Genomic DNA, 23751 nt, shown 5'->3' with positions numbered 1-23751 from the left:
AGTGAAAAATAAAAAAATAAAAAATTCATTTATTCAAAAAAGCTTATAAAAAGGGCTTTTGTAAATTCATTTTTACCGTTTGACTTCAGAGTGAGAAACGAGAGCTTTTGGTCAGAAACTTCCCGTGAAGATTGCGGAAAATCCGTCCATTGGAATCGAACGTCGTCACCTCTAGGTAATCCACATCATCTTACTCTTTCATTTCATCCGTTTGAAACTTGTTTTTAGGGTTTTATTTTGTTTTTTAGGAAATTTTTAGGTTAAAAACCCGTGCACAGGGGTCCGCAGGCACACAATAGGAAACCTGCGGACCCCATTTTTTTGTAAAAGGAAAAAAGTTAGGGGCCTGCACCTGCCATTAAGGTAGAGTACGGACCTACGCACTGTCTCTAACAGAGAGGGTGCGGTCCCCACAACAAAGGTTTTCAAACTTAAATTTTTCAAATTCCACCCCAAAAACTTTGATTTAAATGTTTTAATCCACCTTTTTTTTGAATGTAGGGTATACATCATGCTTGAATGGAGGGAACGGGAGCACGAGGATGTGGACCTCGTCGCGATTAATCATCAACCTTCGATTGATGCATTGAAGGCATGCGGTTTATTCAAATTCTGGGCCATACCTGGCATGAGGGCCCAGGTGGACTTTTTGCAGTGGCTGGTAGACAGGTGGAATGTACAGGACCAATGTTTCTTTATTGGTGGCCACCAGCTCGAAATGGAGCCAGAAGACATTTACTTTCTAACTGGTTTGCCTAAGAGAGGTGAACATTTGACTCTATTCGGGACTAGGCCAGGTGGCCAGTCTGTCGATAGCCTCCGACTAGAGTTTTGTAATGACCAAACTAGAGACAAAGGGATTGATATCAAAACCATCTCCCGTCTTGAACTCAAAGTGATTGCATTTACTGTTACCAGGCTCTACGGAAGCACAACACTACATGTGGCCACTAGATCCCAAATGCGGATGGCAGTAGACTGCTTTCAGGGCACCATCTTCAACTGATGCGAAGCTGTGTTGGCTAATGTAAAAGGCCAACTGACTAGAGCAAATAACGGACAACTGAAGAACTTTGGATACAGTGCTTTAGTTGTGAGTTTTGGTCTAGAGAGGGTCCCAATGTTGGTCCGACAACATACTTCCCCAAGAGCCTAAACTAATGCGTTGGGTTGTAGTTATGGCCCGTCATCTTGAGGAGGGTTCAGAAGTTGTTCGATTTCCTCCTGAGTATTTTCATTGGTTGGAGAACCAAGTATTTGCTATTCAAGATTTTCCTTATGCTGGGATGGATTATTGTGGTGACCCAGACATGGCTCTTCCACCAGGAGAGCAATGGGATGACTCAGGTAAAATCATTTTCAACGTTTTCTTATTTTTTTTTTAAATCGTCCCAAAATTGATAGTAAAAGTTTCAAATGCAGATGTAGGTCCACGACGACTAGCCACTCTCTGACCCTATGAGAGGAAACAGCCAGCTGCAGTAGTACTAGCCTCACAGGACGAATCTACAGAGACACTGGCCGAATTGGAAAACCATCTAGAGCGTTTGACACCAGACATTCCAGAGACCAACATAGATGACATTCATTTTAGGCTACAGTGCTATGTGATTGGGGTCCCAGGACCTTTCAGGAGGTTCCTTTGTAGGGTGGCCCGTACAGTGGTTTCTTATCGTGATCATCACCAGTGATAGGATGATCGCTTGTTGTAGACTCATATGACATTTTTGCTTTTTGTACTATCATTTTTGCCGATCATAAGGTGTTTTTCAACCTATGATCGAAGATGATGTATATTTGACACACTTCTATGCTATGCTATATCACTATTACCGGCTTATCTTGTAAAACATATTATGGAATATTTTTAAATTTACTTGTATGATTATTGCAAATGTCTACTTAACATTCGAGAAGCAATTGCATCTGCTAATGTATTTAAATATCTTGGAATATGCTGATATTCAATATAGTCAAATTCACGTTCCAAGAGACGAACTCTCAAAAATAATCTCAATAATACTGGATTTCTAATGGCATATACTCTATTAAGCTGTAACACAATGAGTGCAGAATCTAACCTCACAATCAAACTCCGAATCCCAAATGAGATGGATTCAGATAATAACTCAATCATTGCACTATACTCTGCAATGTTGTTCGTTGTTTGACCGAGGCTTACCCCATGCATAGATACCAACTCATTAGAGGGCGAATAGATAACCCAAGCTGCGGAAGAAATGTTCTGTGTATTACGACAAGCACCATCAGCAAAACCGATGTATGTTTGGAGAGACGTCGACATTTGCAATATCAAGAGTAAAATCAAGATAAGCAGGAATAATGACGAAAACACTCTCTAAACTAAGCACACTTTTTAATCTAAAACACACCAGCTAGAAAGAAAACTAACTTAACTAAAATCTCCACATCATGATTTAAACATAATATCTCTTCAGGTAAAGACCATTTCTGGGCTTACCTAAAGAGACTCCGTCAAAGTCTACCAATTCATAGGCCCCTTTTGCCAGCTTCCGCTTAACAACATAAGGAACATGCCACATGGGTACGAATTTTCCAGTGCCTAATTTATCATTTGCTTGATCGTACAGTAAGACTAGGTCTCCTTCCGAAAAATTACGAGGTGTAACATTTCGATCATACTGAGCTTTAATACATTTGGCATGAGTTTCGATTGCTAATGCAACATCACGTCGATTCTCATCTAGATGAGCCAAGTACAACAAACATTTTTCCTCTTCGGAAGTGGCTGGAAGCAATTCTATGGCCATTTGCAATGATGGGATTTCGCATTCAATGGGTAACACAGCTTCCAAGCTGTAAACTAGTTGGAAAGGAGTGAAACCGGTTGACGTTTTTACTGAGGTTTGATATGCCCAAAGCGCTAAAAATAGCATGTTATGCCAATTCGACCTATGAATCCCAATGATTCGTCGGATCATGATGACTAGAACTTTGTTGATGGCTTCAACCAGACCATTAGCCTATGGATAATATGGAGTTGAACTATCGTGATGCAGGCCAAGTTGGTCTGTTAGTTCAGTCATCATAATGTTTCAAAAATGACGCCCATGGTCAGTGATAATCGCTTGTGGAACACCGAACCTAGAAATTATATGATTGAAAACGAAAATCGCAGCAGTTTTGCCGTCTGCCTCAAATGTAGGCATCGCCTTGGCTCACTTGGTAAAATAATCTACTGCAAGGATTATATACACATGCCCCCTGGCCGAGTGAGGGTTACATGTAATAAAATCGATACCCCATTTCGCAAAAGGACCAACGACAATTATAGGGTGGAGAGGAGCAGGTGGAGCACGCATCTTTCGATCAAAAATTTGTCAGTTGTGGAATTTTCGGACTGTGTTAATACAGTCTTTAAACAAAGACGACCAGAAATAGCCAGCGTGCAATATCTTTTGGGCTGTGGCAAACCCAGACATATGACCACCACACGCTCCAAAGTGACAGTCATTTAGAACCCTTTCGGCTTCCTCATGAGTTAAACAACGTCTGAAAACAGAGTCCGCCCCACGACGATAAAGTGTATCTCCAATAATTTTGAATTGTTGGGATTGGAATCGTATTTTTTGATGCTCTGATCATGAAATTTCAGGACAAAAGGATTGGGTTTGGAGATAAACTATGATATCCCCATACCATGGATCTAAAGTGTTGATTAGAAACAAAGATTCGTCTGCAATGGGATCTTCCGCCATAGTTTCAGTATCAGCATGCAGGAAGTCACACATCAACTCCGCAAAAACTAAAGTTTTCTTTGACTTAGACTTTTCAAATTCCAAGTCAAACTCCTGCAGGATCACAATCCATTTGGAGTACTTGCCCCCTAGCAATTGTTTGGTCAAAATATAGATCATAGGGTTGTAATCGGAAATTACTATAGTTTTGCGTAGTAAAATGTAATGACGAAAACATTGGACAGCTTGAACAACTGCCAGAGCCAATTTCTCCACATGTGAATATTTTAGCTCAGTTGGATTTAAGGTGCGACTAAGGTAATATATCACATGTTCACTACTGAATTCATCTTCCTAAACTAACACCATTCCAATGGTGGAATGTGAGGCGACGAGATATAAGAAGTAGTCTTGGTTGTAGTTGGGAGGATGCAATAACGGTGCATGGGTCAATGCGTGTTTTAATGCATCAAAATATTTGTGTGTTATCTCCTCCCAAAAGAATCGATTATTCTGTTTCAACAACCTGGTAAAACCCTTCATAATCTCGACGTAGTTAGGAACGAATCGACGTAAAAAGTTTGCTTTCCCTTGAAAACTTTGGAGTTGGCGAAGACTCGAAGGAGGAGGCAATTTGACAATAGCTTCAACCTTCGAGGGATCGACGCAAATGTCGGATTTCGAAACAACAAACCCCAGTAACTGACCCGTTTCTATACAGAAAACACACTTGTATGGATTCAACCTAATTCGATAATACCTACACCTCATAAAGATTGCTCGAAAATGGATGAGATGATTGGCTCGATGTAATGAATGAGCAGGTAAATCATCGAGATAGGGTTGCACAATGTGCTTGATGTCATGAAACGCGTAAGACATGGCCCTTTGAAAAGTTGCCCCGACGTTCTTGAGCCCAAAAGGTAATTTGCAATAAGAAAATGTCCCCCATGGACAAATGAAAGTCGTTTTTGGTTGATCAGCAGGTAGAATATTTATTTGATTGTATCCGGAAAAATCATCCATGAAGGAGAATATTTCACTGCCGACACAATCATCAATGATTTGATCGATATAGGGAGTTGGGTAATTATCTTTTGGACAGGCTCGATTAATATCCCTATAATCGATACATATTCTTATTGTTCCTTGCTTTTTGTTAACGGGAACAATATTCGATACCCAATACGTTAAGGGAATTGGATAAATGAAACATGCTTTAAGTAATTTTTCAAATTTTGATCTAATAGCAGCAGCTTTTCGCGGGTGGATCTGACGCAAACGTTGCCGGACGGGTTTAACATCTGGGTAAGTTTTGATTTCATGAACAACAATTGCTGGGTCAATTCCTGGCATTTCCTCATATGACCAGGAAAACACGTCGTGGAATTCTTGAAATAGGGCCTTATCTGTTTGAATTTCATCTTCCGTACAAGAGGCACCTATATGAATTTTTTCAACAATTCTAGGCTTAACCGAAATGTCAATAGGAATAGTTCGAGAAATATTTCCCAAATTTAACTCAGAATTGAGATTTTTCATTGGATTCTGAGGTTCCTTGACATAATCAGTCGTAAAAATTGATGAAAAATCATTTTCAAAGTGATCAATCTCAGGTAAAAATGAAGATCTATGATGAAGATCTTCCCATGGTAAATCATCAACACACAAGATTTCACGAATTTGCTCATCAGTGTGAACAAGTTTGGAAAACATTGTTGAATCTGAGTTTGATGTTGAAAGTGATTCTTCATGGACCACATTCATTAAGTCAATTTCGGTTGAAGAAGGGTCGGAAAACGACTGTACGGCCTGATATACAATTTCATATGGACTCAAAGGCATAGCATCACCAAATGAATCTATCTCAGATTCGGAAGGTACGATCCAAGGATCATCATAAACAATAGTGTCTGATGAAATCATATGAATGGTTGCAGTAGAAGGCGATACTTTGGGAGGAGGAAAGGAAAAAGTTCCTAGTAAACCAGAATCTTTAACTAGTCCTACTCCAACATCCTTATAAGGGATAGTTGTTTTGCCGACATGCTGGATAATTTCAGAAGAGGATGGGTCGGATGAAAAGTAAGTTAGCTGGTCTATAGTTACGATCTTTCCATTATGAGGGAACTTTATAAGCCGAAAGACTGATGAAACAACAACTGTCATAGCGTAATACCAACTACGACCCAAGAGAAGGTTGTAATCCAGAGGGGCATCAACCACCTCCACATCTATATTAACAGTTTTGCCTTCAACCCCTATAGGTAAATCCTGTAGAATGCCAAAAGGATGGAACCCACGACCATCAAAGGCCTTTAGAATCGTCGGGGATTGATTAGGTTTAGGAGAATCAAGTGATCTCCAACAATGAATCGACATAATATACATTGAGGCTCCCTCATCAATCACAGTGCTATAGCAAGGTCTGTTTTTGACTAACACTGGAATATGGAAAGCCATTTGATGAGGTAAGCAAGGTGTACTATTTTCTAGATCGAAAATTATAAGGTTCGAGTCCTCAATGTCAATAGCTCCTATAGTCGACAATAGCAATTTACGCTGTGCTGGACATGATTGCAGCACCTCCGAAGCCGACATTGCTGAAGGTGAAATAGCCAAATCTTCAACAATGTTATAGTTCTGAGCAGCTCTCGCATGTGGATTGAAAGCTGACTTTCAAAGTATACCCTTGGCGGGCGGTTTGATTACTAAGTTTGGGTTAGGTTTCTCGATCTGTAGCGGATCGGAACCAGGAGTTGAAGTTGATAGGTTCGAATTAGAAGACTCTGCTTCCTTACCACCAACAGGACTTTTACTTCCATAATCTTGCGATCATGTCGCAATCCTAACATGGGACATCATCATTATGGGTTCTTCGGAGGCATTTGAGGAAGAACCTATCATCTTACTGTCTTGACTAGGAAAAGGATCCTTCAAAACAACAGGCGTTTGGGAACCTTTGACGATTTTTGCAACCTCAGCACGATGAGGGCAGTGTCTTGTAAAATGCTCTTCGTCACAAATGAGACAAGGATAACGAGGTTTACGTTTCTCATCAGTAGATTCCATTTTTTCTGGTTTCTCTTTCGAAGTTTTATCTATTTTATTTTTCTTCTTCCCTTTCTTTTTACCGTCGGATTTTGATTTGGCTGTAGATGACTCTACAACATGAATATCGACAGAAATTTCCGTGGAAGAATCTCCTGTCGGGGAATCTGGTAAAGTTATGATAGGAGAAGAATTCTTGGAAGATTTCTTCTTACTTTTGGTATTAACCGTACCAATCATACCATCAGCGGCATGAGACCCTGAAGGCGTTGCAATTATTTAATTTTGTTTAGGAAGGTCGAGGATTTTCTCGTGTAATGTACCTGACTGCGTATAAACTAGGTCAAGGTACTGAGCTTGAGCAATTACTTGCTCTTCAGTAACGACTCCTACCTTAGCTACATCCTCAATGATTTTCAGTAATAAAGATTTGACAACCATTCTGCTAAGATTTGATCCGGGATAAAAACTTTCACTAAACGCTGTCGACGTCTCCATTCATGAATATGATCTGAGATATAAGTGGACGTTGACTGTTTTAATGAAGTTAATAATTCCGTGCCATTGTCATATCTGACTGGAAACTGAAAATGAGTTAAAAACGAAGTAGCTAACTGACTAAAGTTATAAAAAGTGGCTCGCGGTAACTCAATGTACCACTTGGCCACAAGACCAATTAGAGTGCGTTGAAAAAGCCGTAAACAAATTGAATCATCTGAAAAGGAGTTAGACACACATCAGAGGTGATAAGTCATCACATGGTTCGACGGATCCTCGCCTGATTTACCTTCAAACTTAGGAATATCACTAGGCAACTTATTTGGCATTGGCGGCCAAAACGGAAGATAATTAATTGGATTGTTTGTAAGGCGCAAAAAATCAGGCAAGTCCAAAGTTGCAATGAATGGTAACTGACAATTAGGGTCCCTAAAACCCTGGGTCATGAGACTAGCCCCAGGAGGAGGATATCCAGGATAACTAGGAATTGGAATTACATTTGGGATATTATATCCTCCTAGAAAACCAGGATTAACCAGACTGTACTGGGGTTGTTGAGGTTGCTGATATGTATATCAAGGTTACGGTTGATACTGATAGACTGGGTTCTGCATAGCAGGACCAAATTGGTACTATCCCTGGTACGGTTGATAAGTGAATTGAGGTTGACTTGTGACAACCGTACTTGGACCAGGTTGTCCTACAGGCATTTGAACCGAGGTCTAAATTGTGGGTCGAGACTGAGGTAAAGATGCTCGAGGAGTTGATACGGGAACAGTAGAAACCGGAGTCGTCGATACTCCAGAAGTAGGTGGGGTAGATTGAACAGATGTTGCAGCAGCCGTTTGAGGCAGAGTTCGAGGCGAACTAGGCCCAGGCTGAGAAACTACAGAAGGTGCAGAAGTTTGAACAGTAGGCTAGACAGGTTGCTGGGTTGAACCGGAAACTAAGGGTTGTCTAGATTGAGATGACAACTACACATTCAGTTGCAAGATCTGTTGAGATTGAGATGAATCCCACACTAAGTTCATTCCAGGGTACGGACCCATAGCAGGTTGAGCATATTGAGGACCATAACCGGGTTGAGGGTAGGGTTGATAATTCAAAGGTACATTTCTAGTTCCTTGGACAAATGGTTGACCGGAAGGTGGTTGGAAGCCTTGGGTTGGGTACTGACCTTGAGGTTGATAACCTTGAGGCATGTACTGATACTGGGGTTGACCTTGAGGTACATATTGATATTGGGGTTGACCTTGAGGTACATATTGAGTCTGGGGTTGACCTTGAGGAATGTACTGTCCCGTAGGTATGTACTGTCCTTGAGATTGCCCCCCAAGTGCTAATTGGATAGCTTGAGGTTGCCCCCCAGGTGATAATTGAGGACCTTGAGGTTGCCCCCTAGGTGGTAACTGGCCACCTTGAGGTTGCAGATTTGGTATGGTACCTGACATCATAAGAATATATTCTACACTCAACGGCTTAGTTTTCTTATTACCAGTTAATAACCCTTGTTCAATAGGTTGAGGAGATGCTCTCGAAAAAGTACCAATGAGAGACTGATACCCAGAGGGAACAGAAGGACTGCCATATAAAAAGGTTTCTGGAGATTGAGAAAACATGGATGACTATCTCAACATATTCAAAGGAGGATAATAACCCCTAAGTGTTGTATGAAAAGGAATGCGAGGTGGTGAAAAACTTAGTCTCGGGTTTTCCAAAATTGGTCAATGAAAGATACCAAGCGTCCCTCATAGGTGGACTGTAAAAGATCGATTCATGCTCCCTAAGTTCTATAGCTGGTTGATTTTCATGGATAGGTATGCCTTCTTCTGGAGTAACATGTTCTTCAATAGCAATAAGTCCAGAAGGAAGATTTAGGGTAATGACTCTTTCTACCTTGGGTGAACCAGGACCACTGGAAGTTGGAGAGGAAAATCCTGATGTTGGAGTAGCAGCAGGTTCAATTTCAGGTTTAGATATTTCAGGTTCCTCGGCCAATTCACTAGTAGAAGAAAAACTACCAGTAACTTCAGAGAACGAAACATGTTCTAAAATATACTCTGGTGCTTGAACTTGGTAATCAGGATGTACAACCAAAGAAGACTATCCTTCTTCAGGTGACCCAAGTCTATTGTCACTAGGAGTTACAAGGGCTCGTAGCCCTTCAAGCTGGCTTGGTGAAAACTCAGGAGGTTGGCCCCGAAGTCTACGGGACTTCCTCGGTAATTCAGCCATGATTAAATATTTTAACTACTTCACACACAAACAAAGAAAAATCTCAATGAAAACCACCTAAATTCCCTAAAGAACCAAACAATTTTGAATCACACGCCTAAAGAATCTAGGAGGTCAAACCACACACAAACAGTAACTTTCCGTACCGAAAAAATTAGTTGGTGATGAAATCCAATGTCGCAGAATTCAATGCAGAAATGGTGGTTGGAACAGTTACCCCAGCAACCTGCTTAATGAATAGACTGGCACAAGTTTCTCCACTAAACCATCTCGAGTGAAGAGAACTTCCCAGAAAATCCAAGTGAGTCTAGCCAATGTCTGCTCCAGGTACAGTGGGATCTTCCCTCCACCGTCACCTTAGGAAAGAATCCTATAGAATATGGTCACTATGGTTACCAACAGAAATAAATATACATGGGGGAACAGTCTGTGATCCGATACACACGCAAGGGTAGAGTAGCAAGCTCAATCCCCTTGAAGGCTCCTTGACATAATCCAAGGTTTACCAACAAGTGACCCTAGGCTCCTCTACAATGGTTAATTCGAGGTTTACCATTTTTAATACGTGTATATTTAGTATCGTTCCCAATGAGGAAGGATTGATTACCCCACTGGTTCGGATACGATCTCGTGCTTGACTCCTATAAGAGGAGCTTCCCAAAGCATAGATGTAACAATTGGAATTTATCTCCTACCACAAGAGACAACTACTTGTTTGTTTTACTATCTTGGAGAGTTAATTACTCCCTACTCCAAGATACTAGCCTAAGATATGTTGGTGATAAAGAGTCTTAGAAATAAAAAGATTACTAGATAGATTTTACTTTAAGAATTATTTTTATTGGTTTTTTCTTAAGTCAAAAGGTGTGGAGATGAAACTTTATGGTGTGAAGACTCGACTCCGAATCACTAAAAATGCACTTAAGATGAAAAACAATCCTTTTTCTTCAATGAATTTCTAGCTAAAGAAAGAGTTGAGAATGAAAATGCTTGTAAAAAAAATCTTTCCTTAACAAACAAATCAAAAGAAGTAGCTTTTTTTCTTTTCCAATGAACTCCAAAACGAGACAACTAGTTATGCTCACGAAAATTTCCCTTTCTTTTCAAACACTCAAATACTACTAAAACAAACTTTTTCAAAAATATATATATATATATATATATATATATATATATATATATATATATATATATATATATATATTTTAAATTTTATAAAACACTCAAAACTATTGAAAAATCTCATCTTGAGATCTATAAATTCTAAAAAACTAATTGAAGTAAAAGCTTACAAGATTTATTTTCAAGGATGTTTTACTTAGTTATGAGCAAACTAAGGACTAATTTATCCAGAATCATAAATTAATAAAAAAAACAACCAACTTTTGTTTTCTTTTCTAAAAATGAAATCCAAAACTTTCAACACAAGTTCTTTCGAAGTTTCGCAAAGAGAAAAACAAGATGGATTCCTCAACAAAGGCAGATTTTACAAAACGGTCAGACTCATAAGAAGGCCAGCAAAAACCAAGGTGATCTGAGGTTTCTAAGGCTTCTAAGCTCTGAGTTACTACAAAGACCAAACGAAAATCAAGCCCGACGCACAAAGATTCTAGGAATTTCACCTAAAACCTAAATGCCAATGGAATTAACCTACAAAAAGTTTATGACAAGTCACGTGTAGATCTGGGCAGAGGCCAAAAACACATAAACAAATCCTAAGCTGACTGAATGAGAAAATTTCAAGTTTTTCAAAATTTTGACAGGGTCCGCAGGCCCCCAATATACCCAGGTGTGGTACTGTTCTGTGTGTAAAGCAAAAGTGCAGGGATGTCCGCACTGTGTTATAAGCAGAGGGTGCGGTTCTCTTCCAAAAGCACGAAAAACAAAAGATAAACCAAGATCTACTGAACCTACCCAATCCCACACAACAATCAAAAACTAGAAACAGAGAAACAGTTTCTCAAGTCAAAGTAAAAGCAAAGGAAAAAATAAAAAATTCAAGTCCCCAGTGGAGTCACCATTTTGTCGGTTGGATAAGTCGTTCTTGTTGACAAGACCGACCTCCCTAGTATCTATGGATATCTAGCTACAAGCAAACCAAACAAATTCTATCTTTATCTAAATACGCAATTTATAAATAAAGGAAAACAGGTGTTTTAGGCCTACCTCGGGTCCAGTGCTAGTTTGTGGAAGCCACGCTCCGTTGATCCAAATGAGCTTCCTTGTAAAGAATCTACAAACACAAACAAGAACACACATTAAATAGCACCTGAAAAGCCAATATAATAAAACATATTTATCATGATGATCAAGGAGTTCATGAAATAAACCATATAAGACAATTTATTGAGAAAAATGAATCTGATTGTATTAACTTTAATCAAAGAAGAACTTTACAACCTTGGTGCCTTGATACTGTACAAGCTCCTCCCAGGGTCCAGAAAGAATCTCCTCTACTTTGACAAGTTTCACTCTTCCCAAAGAAGCCAAAAGGCATGTAATCTATCATCTCAAGCTTAACTAGGAAGTCTCAATTCCAATAGCATTTACCCTCAAAAAATGTTTAGCTTCTAACCTCCCAAACAACCAGCCCAATGACTTAATTTATAGTGCAATGGAGGGAAGTTACTAGGTCCACCTTCAAAAGGATAAAGCCCTCATTCAAAGGAATAAGCTCCTCTCATCAAGGGATTAGCTCCTTTATTTATGGGATGCATGAACCACCTAGGAGCGAACCATCGATGTCAAGATTCCTTCTAGAAGCATCCAGAATTAACCCAAAGTGAGTTTTTAAGAATAAACTTGCACCTTTTTGACTTTCACAGGGGTCTGCACCCACTCCTTTAGAGACAGAGCAGGCAGGTACGCAGGTAACGTGACCAAGGGGTGTAGGACTGCAGGTAATGGTAAGAGAAAGTGCAGAACCAGAGCTTTATTGATTTTCAAGAACTTTCTCTCATTTTTAAAGCTTGACTTGAAGAGCTGAGGTTTGAGACTTGCTAAGGAGGACAATATGAGTGATGATAGACCCATACTGACTGCAAATAGTCATGGTGACAATATTTTGTGTAACAAATATCTTATAGTCTTTTTATCAAAAGTTCTATAGAAATGTCTAAGAATCCACACCCACATACTTCAAATTGTGAAGTATTTATACAAACAATTATTACAAAATATCTCAAACTAACTTGAGATTTAATCTAGGAAAACAAAATATCTTCTTGCAGGAAGATAGAGACAACTATTGAACTACTTTGATGTTGTCCCCTTTATTATGGTATCGCTGGCTTTTATGGTTGGTTTTAGCCATTTTAGCTGCCTTGATGTTTGATCTTTCATGTATGAGAGCCTTATTAACCTTTGACTTTCCTCTAATACTATTTGACACTGATACACTTTGGCTTGTTGACCTGTCTTCACCTGTTTACTTGGCTGTTCCATTTTTCACTGTATGGTAACTTTTTTACTATAAATTTCTTACAGTAAATCAGTCATTTTTTCCCACCAGTCATTGTTAGGTAACTTGACCTTCATCATCCTTCGGTATATCTCATCAGCTTCAATATATTTGGAAAAATTGGGCTTGGTAATGAATAAGTATTTTACCTCATGTTGAAGGAAAAACAGGTTTTCAAATGTGTTATATAAAACTTTGCCTATTGGCAGGGCTTTTATTGCTGAAGTGCTAGCTTGTTCTTTAGCCAACTGCCTGAGTCTATTGTCATAGTCCTATTGTGTCATAAGATTGTCATCGATGACCAATGGACTGGGAAATCCTTTCTCCCTCAGAATTTGGAATTTGGCCATGAATCTATAATGGCCACCTGCATGTTCTTGCACTTTTCCTCCAAGTTTAGCATTAGGTTCCTCTTGGAAAGAACCTTTCTTATTTCCAAAATAGTTTCATTTTTGTCTTATATGTCTAGATCTTGTATTTCTTACCCTGTTCTTGCTATTGAGGAAGTGGATGAGTCTATTGGCATCCTCAAGCATGTCTCCCAAAACCTCCTTCACTTTCTGGATAGCTTTTATAGCTATCTTTATTACTTCTGTTTGTTCAAAAATAACTTGAATTGATTGCCAAATATCATTGACAGAGTCAATGATATTAGCCCATAATAGTTCATTGGCCTGTCCAAGGGGTTTCTTTAATGTTAGGTCATTTTCCAAGGCTTTGACCCTTTCATTCATCTTGTTAGCCTTCTGAGTTTCTTATTTTTGCATAATTTGGGCAAGTTTGTAGTCAGTTTCTCAACTTTCCACCTTTTCTCTAAGTCTGTTCATTTCAGTGGCTTGGATGGACATTTCATTCATGGTCTTGACTAATTTATCTGCATCCTCTCCTAGTGTACCTGTTGTTGTAGACTTTGCTATAACTAGCAATGATGTGGAAGGTGGAGCTGTTGGTGCAAGTGAAGTTGCCAGTGTGGAAGGGACTATTGTAGACACTGTAGGGATGAAGTTTGCAGAAGTTGATGCAATGCCAATCTATTTCAATTGGATTAAATTATCTAATTCTTTCTCAGTTTCCTTTATTTGATCATTGAGTTGAAGGATCAAGTCCATCAACTCCTCATGCTTTTGTTGGGTCTCCAAAACTTCCAGCGTTTGAGGATGTTGCAGCTGGGGAATTTTCAATTGCTTTCTAAGCGCATCAATATCATCATTTTTCCTTTTTATGAGTTGCTCTGTAGCTTTAATATCCTTGGGATCACGTCCCAATTCAATAATTAAGTCTTCCAAAGACTTAATCCTGGTATCCTTGGCCTGTGAGGAGGCCTTTTCCAATTGAAACTGTGCTAAGATATTATTCAGTGAACTTTGTAAGTTATGGGTAGCTATGGATTTACCTGTAAGGGTGGAGTATATCATTTCTCCAGCCTGTTTATGAAATTCTAAATGGTTTATGGAATGAACATCCCTTGCCAATACTTCAAAGTAAACCCTCTTGAAATTTGATGATGTTTTGGGCTGTTATGTTGTAGGATTTATAAAGGACATCTACAACTTCCCCTCCTTGATGTCAAAGGCTGACATCAACCTTGTTTTATTTGTGGGAGTGAGCTTTAGGTATTGAGCATATGTTTGGTCTTTAAGCTTCTCATTCCTCATTTTGATGTCTTTATACCTCTCTTTTAAGTCCTTGTCCTTATTAGCAGGCCTGTTGAGTGAGGACACTTCTAAACTTATTTGCCTTTCCAATAGCTGAGTCTGTGAAGTGAAAGTCTCTTGCATGTCTGAAGAAGGAGTGGTGGGCCTACTTCTGCCTGTTTTGTGGTGGTCACCTATACTGATTCTTCTTTATTTTCCTGTTCAGTGACAGGATTGAGTCTTAGCCTCTTACTGTGACTAGTTTCACTTTATGCCTCAGATGTATTCATAGGTGAGGTGGAGGCTTCTTCTCCGCTTCTTTTAGGATTTTTCTCCTCGTTTTGAGGAGTTTGCATGACTGGAAGGGTGCTCATGGCTCTTTATTGGTCTTCTGGTACCTACAGAAAACATATCTCATCAAGCTACTTTTCCAAATCAATCAGAGCATTTTCTACATCTACCCTTGTGCTTTCTCTATCTATTAAGATATTTTCCACCCATTCTGTTTGATTTGCATATGCCTCTATTTCTGGTATGGTGTGGTGGATAAAAGGTCCTAGCCTAACCTTTTGTATTTTCTTGGTAATGAATTCTAAAGGGTCATATCTCCATACAAAACTCCTTTGGAATTTCATTCTTTGGAGGATCAGGTCTGCCTCTTTCCCTGCCTCTCTGGAATTGCATATGAAGGGACCTAATTGGTCTTTGATTTTGAAATAGGCCTTCTTCTTGGTATTGACAAAGTTGACTTCATCTGCATTGATGATCTGTCTGTAATATTATAAGGAAAACAACCTCATGGGGAGGAACCTTGGCAAATTATATGGTGCAAAAAGGCAACCATATATTCTTATTTCTATGTGGTTTTGGTAAAGGTACCAATCTCCCACTTTGGTTTGCTTGGAAAGTTGGAGGAATCTTTTTATCTTTGGACTTATCCTAAGTGGAGGATTTCCAGTGTGCATAGTCATTATTGGATACACAAAAGAATTTATGAAGTCTGAGTATGTATATGGTGATCCAAACTTATGGAAAAGTGGGGTCCAAAAATGACAGATCTGGGCTAACCCCTGGTGTCAAGCTTCTGGAGAGTAAAAGGAAACTTATTCGACTGATAATAAAAAAATAGATGGTACAATACAAAGGAGTATTTTAATACTCTCTCATTTCCCATTCTTGTGAACTGCTCATGCATTCTATCAACTATGAAATTGGCAAAGTCATATGTGGTTGCAGGAGGCTGCCCTGGGGTATAAATGGACATGAACGCAAGAATAAGTTCATTAATGTATTCACTAGTAGAGTAACCCAAAACACATGATATCATGGTTACAATGTACTGGCCCCATTTAGAGAAAATATTTGGTACATATGGAGGGGGATCCTTAGGGATGTGTTTTTCCGCTCTAATGAAGGTTTGGAACAACTGGGCCAATATTGATAGGCTTAGCTTGGGATACTGGTCTAAAAGGTCTCTAATTGAGAGTGGGGTTAGGTTTGGTCCTGATTGGAGTTGCATCATTTCATTAATGGACTCAGCTGTTATAATGAATAGAACCTTCTGGTCATGAGACATTATGGTTTTATGGCTGGGTGCGTAGCATGCATAGCACATATGAACAACTTCTGGAAACATATGGATTTGGGGGAACTGGTATCTAGGTAAATTGGACTCCCAGAGGTCAATGTCGTCTGTATGGTTTAGGTGTTTGTATTTTCTTAAGCAATGAATTTTGATCAAGAGCTTTGTTGAAGTTGTATCTTTGATTTGGAAATCCCTGTTAGCTAGGGGAAGGTGGTCCAAGTCTAAGTGTGGAGTGGTAATGGGTCTAATGTCCATGGCGATAGGGGTAGCCATAATTTAGTTCTTGTGGATTTGAATTATGATCTAGGGGGTTTTATCAAAGGTTTTGAGGCTTTTCAGAGGGTTCAGGCAAGAAGTTTCTTAAACTGGCAGTATTCTTACTCAATTTTAAAATCAAAACACTGCACAAGCTAAAGGTTTTGAAATTTGCAGGGGTAAGAGGTAATTTGTGGTGAAATACCTAGAATTGGGTGAATTGGCTCTAAAAATAATGGTTGATGATAACTGTAGTGGTTGGCGTTGTCTTGGTATGGACTGAAAAGTCAGCTGGGTTGTCTGCAGCGTCTTTTGGAGAGGACTTGGAAGTCTGGTGGTAAATTTGACGCTTGCAGGGATTGCAATTGCAATGGTTCACAAAATTTACAAAGAGAACGCATGAAAAAAGGGTGAAAGAGGGCTTTGTGGCCTTTTATGGAGAAAAATGATTAATTTTGGTGGGTTCACTTTCGGATGAACAGTTGACTGTTTTTTGGTTAAGTGGGGGAAGCGTTTTTGGAGGGTCGTCGCACCACTTTTGTGGTGCGGACGGTATTCGGGAGGGGTCACCTGATGTGATACAACATTTGACACGTAGCATCCCGGGGTTAGGTAAAACCACTTTATCAGGTGGTTATCGTTCAGCCATTGGGCATGACTGATATGGTTGTACGTCATTGGATGAGGGGTGGGTGGTGATCAAACGGTAGTCAGGCGAAAGAGCTGCGCAGGGGGAAATGAACGGGAGTTGATGGGGGGGGGGGCAAGGGTTTAATTACGACGGTTTAGGATTAGTTTAGGGATAAATCGGAGGTTTAAAATGGTTGGGCTGGGCTTAATGAGGGATTAGGGAGTCAGGTGAGGTTAATACCTGGATTAACTTAAGTTTACTGGGATTAGGTAAGCTAAGTAAGGTTATATCAGGGTATGGGGACTTTTTATTAGTTTTTATTAAAACCAAAGGTTGGGGTATTTTATATAGGGATTTAATTTAATATGGGATAATGGCATTTCGGGGAATTTACATAATAATATTAGAAATTAATATGAAATATAAAGGGCGGAGTGGGTTTTTTCTAAGTAAAAAGGTGGAATATCACATTTGCGTGCTTTTCATACCTTAAATACTCAGGATAAAGTGTTTTTCATGGGTTTTTGAGTGAAAAGGGTTTTACATGGGGGTTCCCACTGTTGAAAATAACAACAAGAAATGCTATAAATAACATTGCTACAAATAACATTTTAGAATATACTCCAACTTTGTTGGAAATAGAAAAAATTAGAAATGCTAAAAATAGCATTGCTATAAATAGCATTTCAGGATAGATTCCAATTATAATTAGTCCCTGAATTAAAATTGAGAATTAAAATTCGAATTTAGTCTCACTAGCTGTTTGAAAAAAATTAATTAATTCATCTTTAGTTAATTAGTTGGAGAAAATCAAACATGAAGTCTTTGTGAAGACATGCAACAGTTATCCATTTGATTGAGGAAGTTATCCCTTAATTAAGGAGATAAGGATGAGTTGCATTTGAGTTGCAATTAGTTAGTTCAGTTAACTGAGTTAAGTCCAGTTAAATTAGTTCCAAACAGTTGGAGGAACTAATTGTGAGTTTAGTCAGTCAATACATGCATGCATGCAACTAGTGTTCTCCAGATAACTGAATATTCTCTCATAAATAACCAATGCATATCAGTTTAGAGAAATACCTAGTTGAGATTAAAGATAGGGACATTATATTATCAGTTGGAGGAATTTTCCTATAAAGGAAGCTCATCCATGCAGAAGGAATCATATGCTTCAGGATTGCGCAGTTATTTCAGAGGTCAGTGTTGTGTGTGAGGTGAGAATCACACAGGTTGCAACTAGAGGACCCAGCAGAAACTGCGCAAGGGAATAGGAGGCTTGGAGGACTGAAGGAAGGCATATGTGTTGTCTATTATGTCTATGAGCAACAGTGAGGGATTGTACTGAGAGATGGATAGCTTGAGAGCTAAAGGTTTGTGTAATCCTGAGATATTTCCACTTGAATGATAATATAGATAGCGGGGTTTTTAGCTAAGGCTTTCCCTAGAGTATTCTTCCGTGTTTCATGTGTATGATTTCTTCTTCTCTGTTATATGTGTTCCGATTGTTCTTGCTCAAAATCGATTAAGCTTCCGCAAAGTTTGATAGTAGAAGTAGATCAAGTATTTTTCTTTAGTATATTGCATTATCAGGTGATCTATGGTGAGAATTTCTACATATTACCAGAGCTAGCTAATCCATAGAGAAATTTCTACATGGTATTGAAGCAAAGGTGATCAAAGCGGAGAACACTATACAAAGAAGGGAGAAGTTCGAAGTTTGAAGTTCTTGATTGTAGGTACAAAATCGATTTCTTATCACATCTCAAAGTTCACCAATGGCGTTCAATGGCTTGAGGCTCGAGTATGCCCTGGATGGAAGCTCGAATTACATAGCATGGAAGGATCGCATGGAGGTGGTATTAGAGGACAATGGTTTGAAGGACTTCATTGATCAAGAAGTCCCCAAGCCAGCAACAACTAATACCCAAGAATTGGCGAAATGGAAGAAATGTGTGGTGAGAGAGGAGGATTCTTCTGGAGGGAGTTCGATACCATATTGTATCGAGTCTCCATGGGAAGGAGACTTCATTTCCAATGTGGAAGACATTGAAGAACCTATATCAGAACAACAATGACCAGAGGAAGCTGGCGTTGAAGAACAAGCTTCGGAAGATCAAGTGTGAAAAGGGTGACACAATCTCTACATATATGAACAAGCTCACCACTTGCAGAGATGAGATTAGAAGTGTAGGAATCATGATAGCTGATGATGATATGGTGAGTCTTGCTCTCCTCGGTCTTCCTAAGAGTTGGCATAGCTACCAGGACTCAGTGAATGGAAGAGAGAAACTTCGGGATTGGGAACATTTGTGGTCAGATCTCATGCAAGAGGAGATCAGAAGGAGCACCAGAGATGGTTCTTCATCCAAGGATGATGAAGAAAATATAGCCTTATCCAGTAAGGCAAGGAAAGGGAAGGAGAAGGATTCTCATCCAAAATCCAGCTCTTCTCATGGTGGGTGTTATCACAAAACCTAACCCTGATAGGCTGCTGATCAGGTAGACCTTGAGTAACTGTTTCAAACCAACTTTTGGCTGAGGCTTAGCCTCCTCAACCTGAGAGGGTTCTCTCACTAGGTTAAATATTTTGATAATGGATTAGATGGCTAACTCTATGAAACAAATGAAGGAGTGTAAATGGTTGAAACACAGTCAATAAACATCCATTGGGCTTATGGAGTCAGAAAATGCTTAGTATGACAACAATATTAGCTGAACATGGAAGTCAAGGCATCAAAAGTTCAATATGTCAGTTAACACATAGAAACATGTAGGAAACACAATCTACAAATGCATGAAGGAAGTTAGAGCATTTCCAATGAGTTTTAAGTATCATACATTCATACTATTGCAAATAAGGAAATGAGGACAAACATAAAACAAGCCACCATTGAACTCTTTCTGAATCCTAAGAAGTAAAGCCAAAGTCTATATTCATAAAAGCATAATCTTCTACAATGACACAATATGAGTGTTTTCTCTGAAAATTTCCAACCCTTGGTGTATTACAACTCTTGTCATATATAGAGTTTCCTTACAAGCTTGAATTCCTTCCTCCAGCAAGAGGGGAATTCGAATTTCTCTAGACCTGACACCTATTGAACTTTAAACAAACTATTAATTACAAATGATTGTAAACTAACAGTCTTAGAGACCTAATTTGACTAGGAGTGTAACTCCTTATCTATGTTGGAAACAACCTTAGCTATGAAAACAAACTCGTTCTTTGACATTTGTCCCTCTTCATTTTTGGCTAGAGTGATGAATTTAAACTTGATGCTGGCCTTTGATTGCTTTTCCTTTAACTGTCCGTGGATAATAGGAAAACTGCCCCTGTTTTTTCTGCTTTGGTCTCCAAAGTGGTTCCTCGAATTCTGCTAACCATCTTATCCTTTTAATAACATGTGATGCCTTCCTGATCATATACTCATGCTACGACAAAGCCCCTTAGATGCTGGTTGAAGCATGACAACTGTCTGAGCTACGAAATGACTGTTGTTTTCATAATGCAGAGTTTGGAATTATTAGATGCTTCTCATTCTTTGAATTTTCCATTGCCTAGTATTCCAAACTTCTGAGGTGTCCCTTTTGTATCTTCTGCAGCAGCATTCTTTAATAATGGTTCCCCCCTTTCATTTCAAAATTGATTCAAAAAAAAAACTAGCAGCTTTAGCAGTTTCGTAGCGCGCTATGAAACTTCTGTGCATTATATGTCATATTTAGCAGTTTCGTAGCGCACTACGAAACTGCTGTGTGATTCAAGAACACAATTTTTGTCATTTTTTGGGATTTTTCGATGGCTTATCCACATGCTATGAGCCAAATAATCTGACATTATCTATCCAAAATAACCTTCAATCTTCAAAAAGTAAACTTCACATCAAAATTGTCCCAAAATTGCGTCACTTATTGTCTGCTTCATTTATGTTGAGGCTGTTCTTCTAGTTTATTCAGTTGAATCTTCAAATCTTCGATCTATCTTTTCATCATTCAGATTCCAGTTCTCAATTTTTCATTGACCCTTCTGATATATCTTGCCTCTTTTATTGCAGGGACCGTCCAAGTGAAATATTGAGCATGACAGCTAACTACTTCAGGTATTGAAACTGTTTTATCTTCCCACAGAGCCTCCATTATGTTGAAATTGGATTCCTTAACTGCATGTTTCCTTGCTCTTTTTCTAAGTCTAGAAATCTCAAGATTGGCAAGGTTTAATTTATTTTTTACCTCTTCAAAACCACATTCCTCTTGCTGAGTGATAACTACCTTACCTCTGTCATCTTTGTGCAGTTGTGATGATGTTTCTGATGGAACCACAGGTTCTTCATGTAATTCTGCTACCTCCCCTGTCTCACTTGCTTCTGGCTGTGCCTCTTGTATCCTTCTTGAATGCCTTGTCACAGGTCTTCTTGGCTTGAACACAAACTCTGAGACCTAGTAATCAAATTGAAGCTTTTTGGAAGATTTAACTCTTTTGGTTTTGTTCTTGTTGGCTTCAAGTAGCTCTGCTTGGACCAGAGGAGTCTCTTCTATGTAGATGGCCTAGAGGAGATCATTCAAACTTCCCTTTGAAACTGGGCTTTCATCAGCAATCACAGTCTTACCCTTTTCCTTGGCTAATTGACTTCTTGTTAATCTTGTTTGGATAGTTTTATCAACAGACTACTCTTGTACCACCTCATTGATCTGAACCTTCTTCCTCTGTGACTATCGAGGGGTGCCTTGAACTACTAGTGGTGTCATAGCTCCTTCACTTTCTTTCTGGCTTTCAATTTCACAAATCTTCTTGATCTTGTTTCCTCCTGATGACTTACTACTGGTGTAGAAATCTCCTTAGTCTTAGGGCTAATTCCTTATGGTATCTCCCCTCACAGGTAAAATATCTTTGGATGCATGTCAGCAGGTTGGCATATGAATCCTTTACATAGCTTCTAGGCACTGATTTGGTTAAGTCCGAGCCTATGAATTTTGGATTCAAAAATTCTTGGTAGGGAGCCATTTCGAATTTAAAGTTCTTGAACCATATTTCCTGGCCTCTTGGTATCTCGGTGACTGAAGATATGACCTCAAGAGAAATTGGAATTTTTAGCACTCCAACTCTTGAAATCAAACCAATGAAATTGAAAGCAAAATCTTTGGTTACTTGAACGTGACCACCGTGAAGTTTTTCGCAGAATCTCCAACAACCCACCTATTTGGATGCATGTTAAACCTCTCTGCTTCTCATGAGTACATATAAACCTTCAGGCTCAGCTCTAAGACACCAGCCTGATCTGTGATTTTTCCTTTCTTCAGACATGTCTATGAAATCCCTGCGAGGAAACTTGAAGATAAACCTGCACTGTATTGGTTTGAACACTGCCTCGCTTGAATTTGAAACTGAGAACTGCCTTGCTTGAGCTTTCAAAAACTTTTGATGAGTGCCGTCCTTAAGCTTGCCAATTGTCTTCTTATTCATGAAAGGAACACAGGAAAAACAAAGACTAACTCACCTCACCTTACTTTTTTGAAATTTGAAAGAATGCGTACAAGACATCTAATGAATCTAATGATGAGAATGAATGACTGCATGTGATAGGCATGGTTCAGGCACTGACACATGGTGATGAAATATTAACGGATTTTGATGGAAAATATAGCTAGACAAGATCTGGCACGAATCCCAGATGTCGTAGCACAACCAATGCAAATTCTGTATTTTGTGCTATGAAATCTCCTAGTTACGAATCCCTGTTTTCGTAGTGCACATAGTGTATTTTTATGAGTTTGCGCTACGAAAACTCCTAGTTGATTTTGTAGCGCATGCCAACTTTAAAACAGTCTTAACACATGACACCTATGAACCAATGTGGGACTAATGATAGTTAAAACAAGATTGTTGACCTTATTTAACAATGGGAACAAGACTCTATCCTATGTTTTAGACTCGTTAAACAAAACAATAGAAATGAATTGACCAAGGTTGACTTACAACTTTGAAACCATACAAGTTGTCCAATTTTTTTTTATAGTGATAACAGTGGCTCCACTTGGGATAGTGTGCCCTTGTGGTACACTAAAACTCGCAGTTCTAGTGCTTCATCCACTTATGATAAACAGAAATTTATTTGACAAGCATCCCCTTTTAGCTTCTTAGGCCTTCACCTCGGGCTTAAGATTGAAGATCATTGTAGAAGAAAGAAATCTGTATCTATTGAAAAATACTCAGTCGACCCACCCTAAGCTTATTTTCACATTCCTACCTACCCTATCAATTGCAACCTCCATTTGTAGCTCAAGGAACATGAAACTTACAATGAAGCCAGTCATTAATCTGATTTGACACTTTGAATCTCTTGGCTGTGCTTGAAGCAAAAGTAAACATGATACTGAAAAAACTAAGTCAGCATGAGATGTAACTGATCTTCAAGATAAAAATATAACTGGAAATATGAATAGCAAATCTTTTCCATGTAATCAGCGATAGGGTCAAAAAAGACATGATTAGTTTGATGATTCTCATAACTTTCTATAACTTCAGAAAACTGAGACTCAGCCACACAAAATTCCTTTTATATGCTATCCAACTACCTTTCTACATGATTCCCATAGACAATGTAATTTTCCTCACTATTATGATCATTCTTTGAAGTAATCTGCTGCAAGGAATTACATAAATGATCAACCTTTTCCTCTTCCTGAGG

The sequence above is a fragment of the Pinus tabuliformis genome, chromosome 9 (assembly GCF_031772625.1).
Source record: "Pinus tabuliformis cultivar Carrire ecotype Pingquan chromosome 9, CPIR1, whole genome shotgun sequence".
Taxonomy (NCBI): Eukaryota; Viridiplantae; Streptophyta; class Pinopsida; order Pinales; family Pinaceae; genus Pinus; species Pinus tabuliformis.
Note: the sequence above shows the minus strand (reverse complement) of the source record.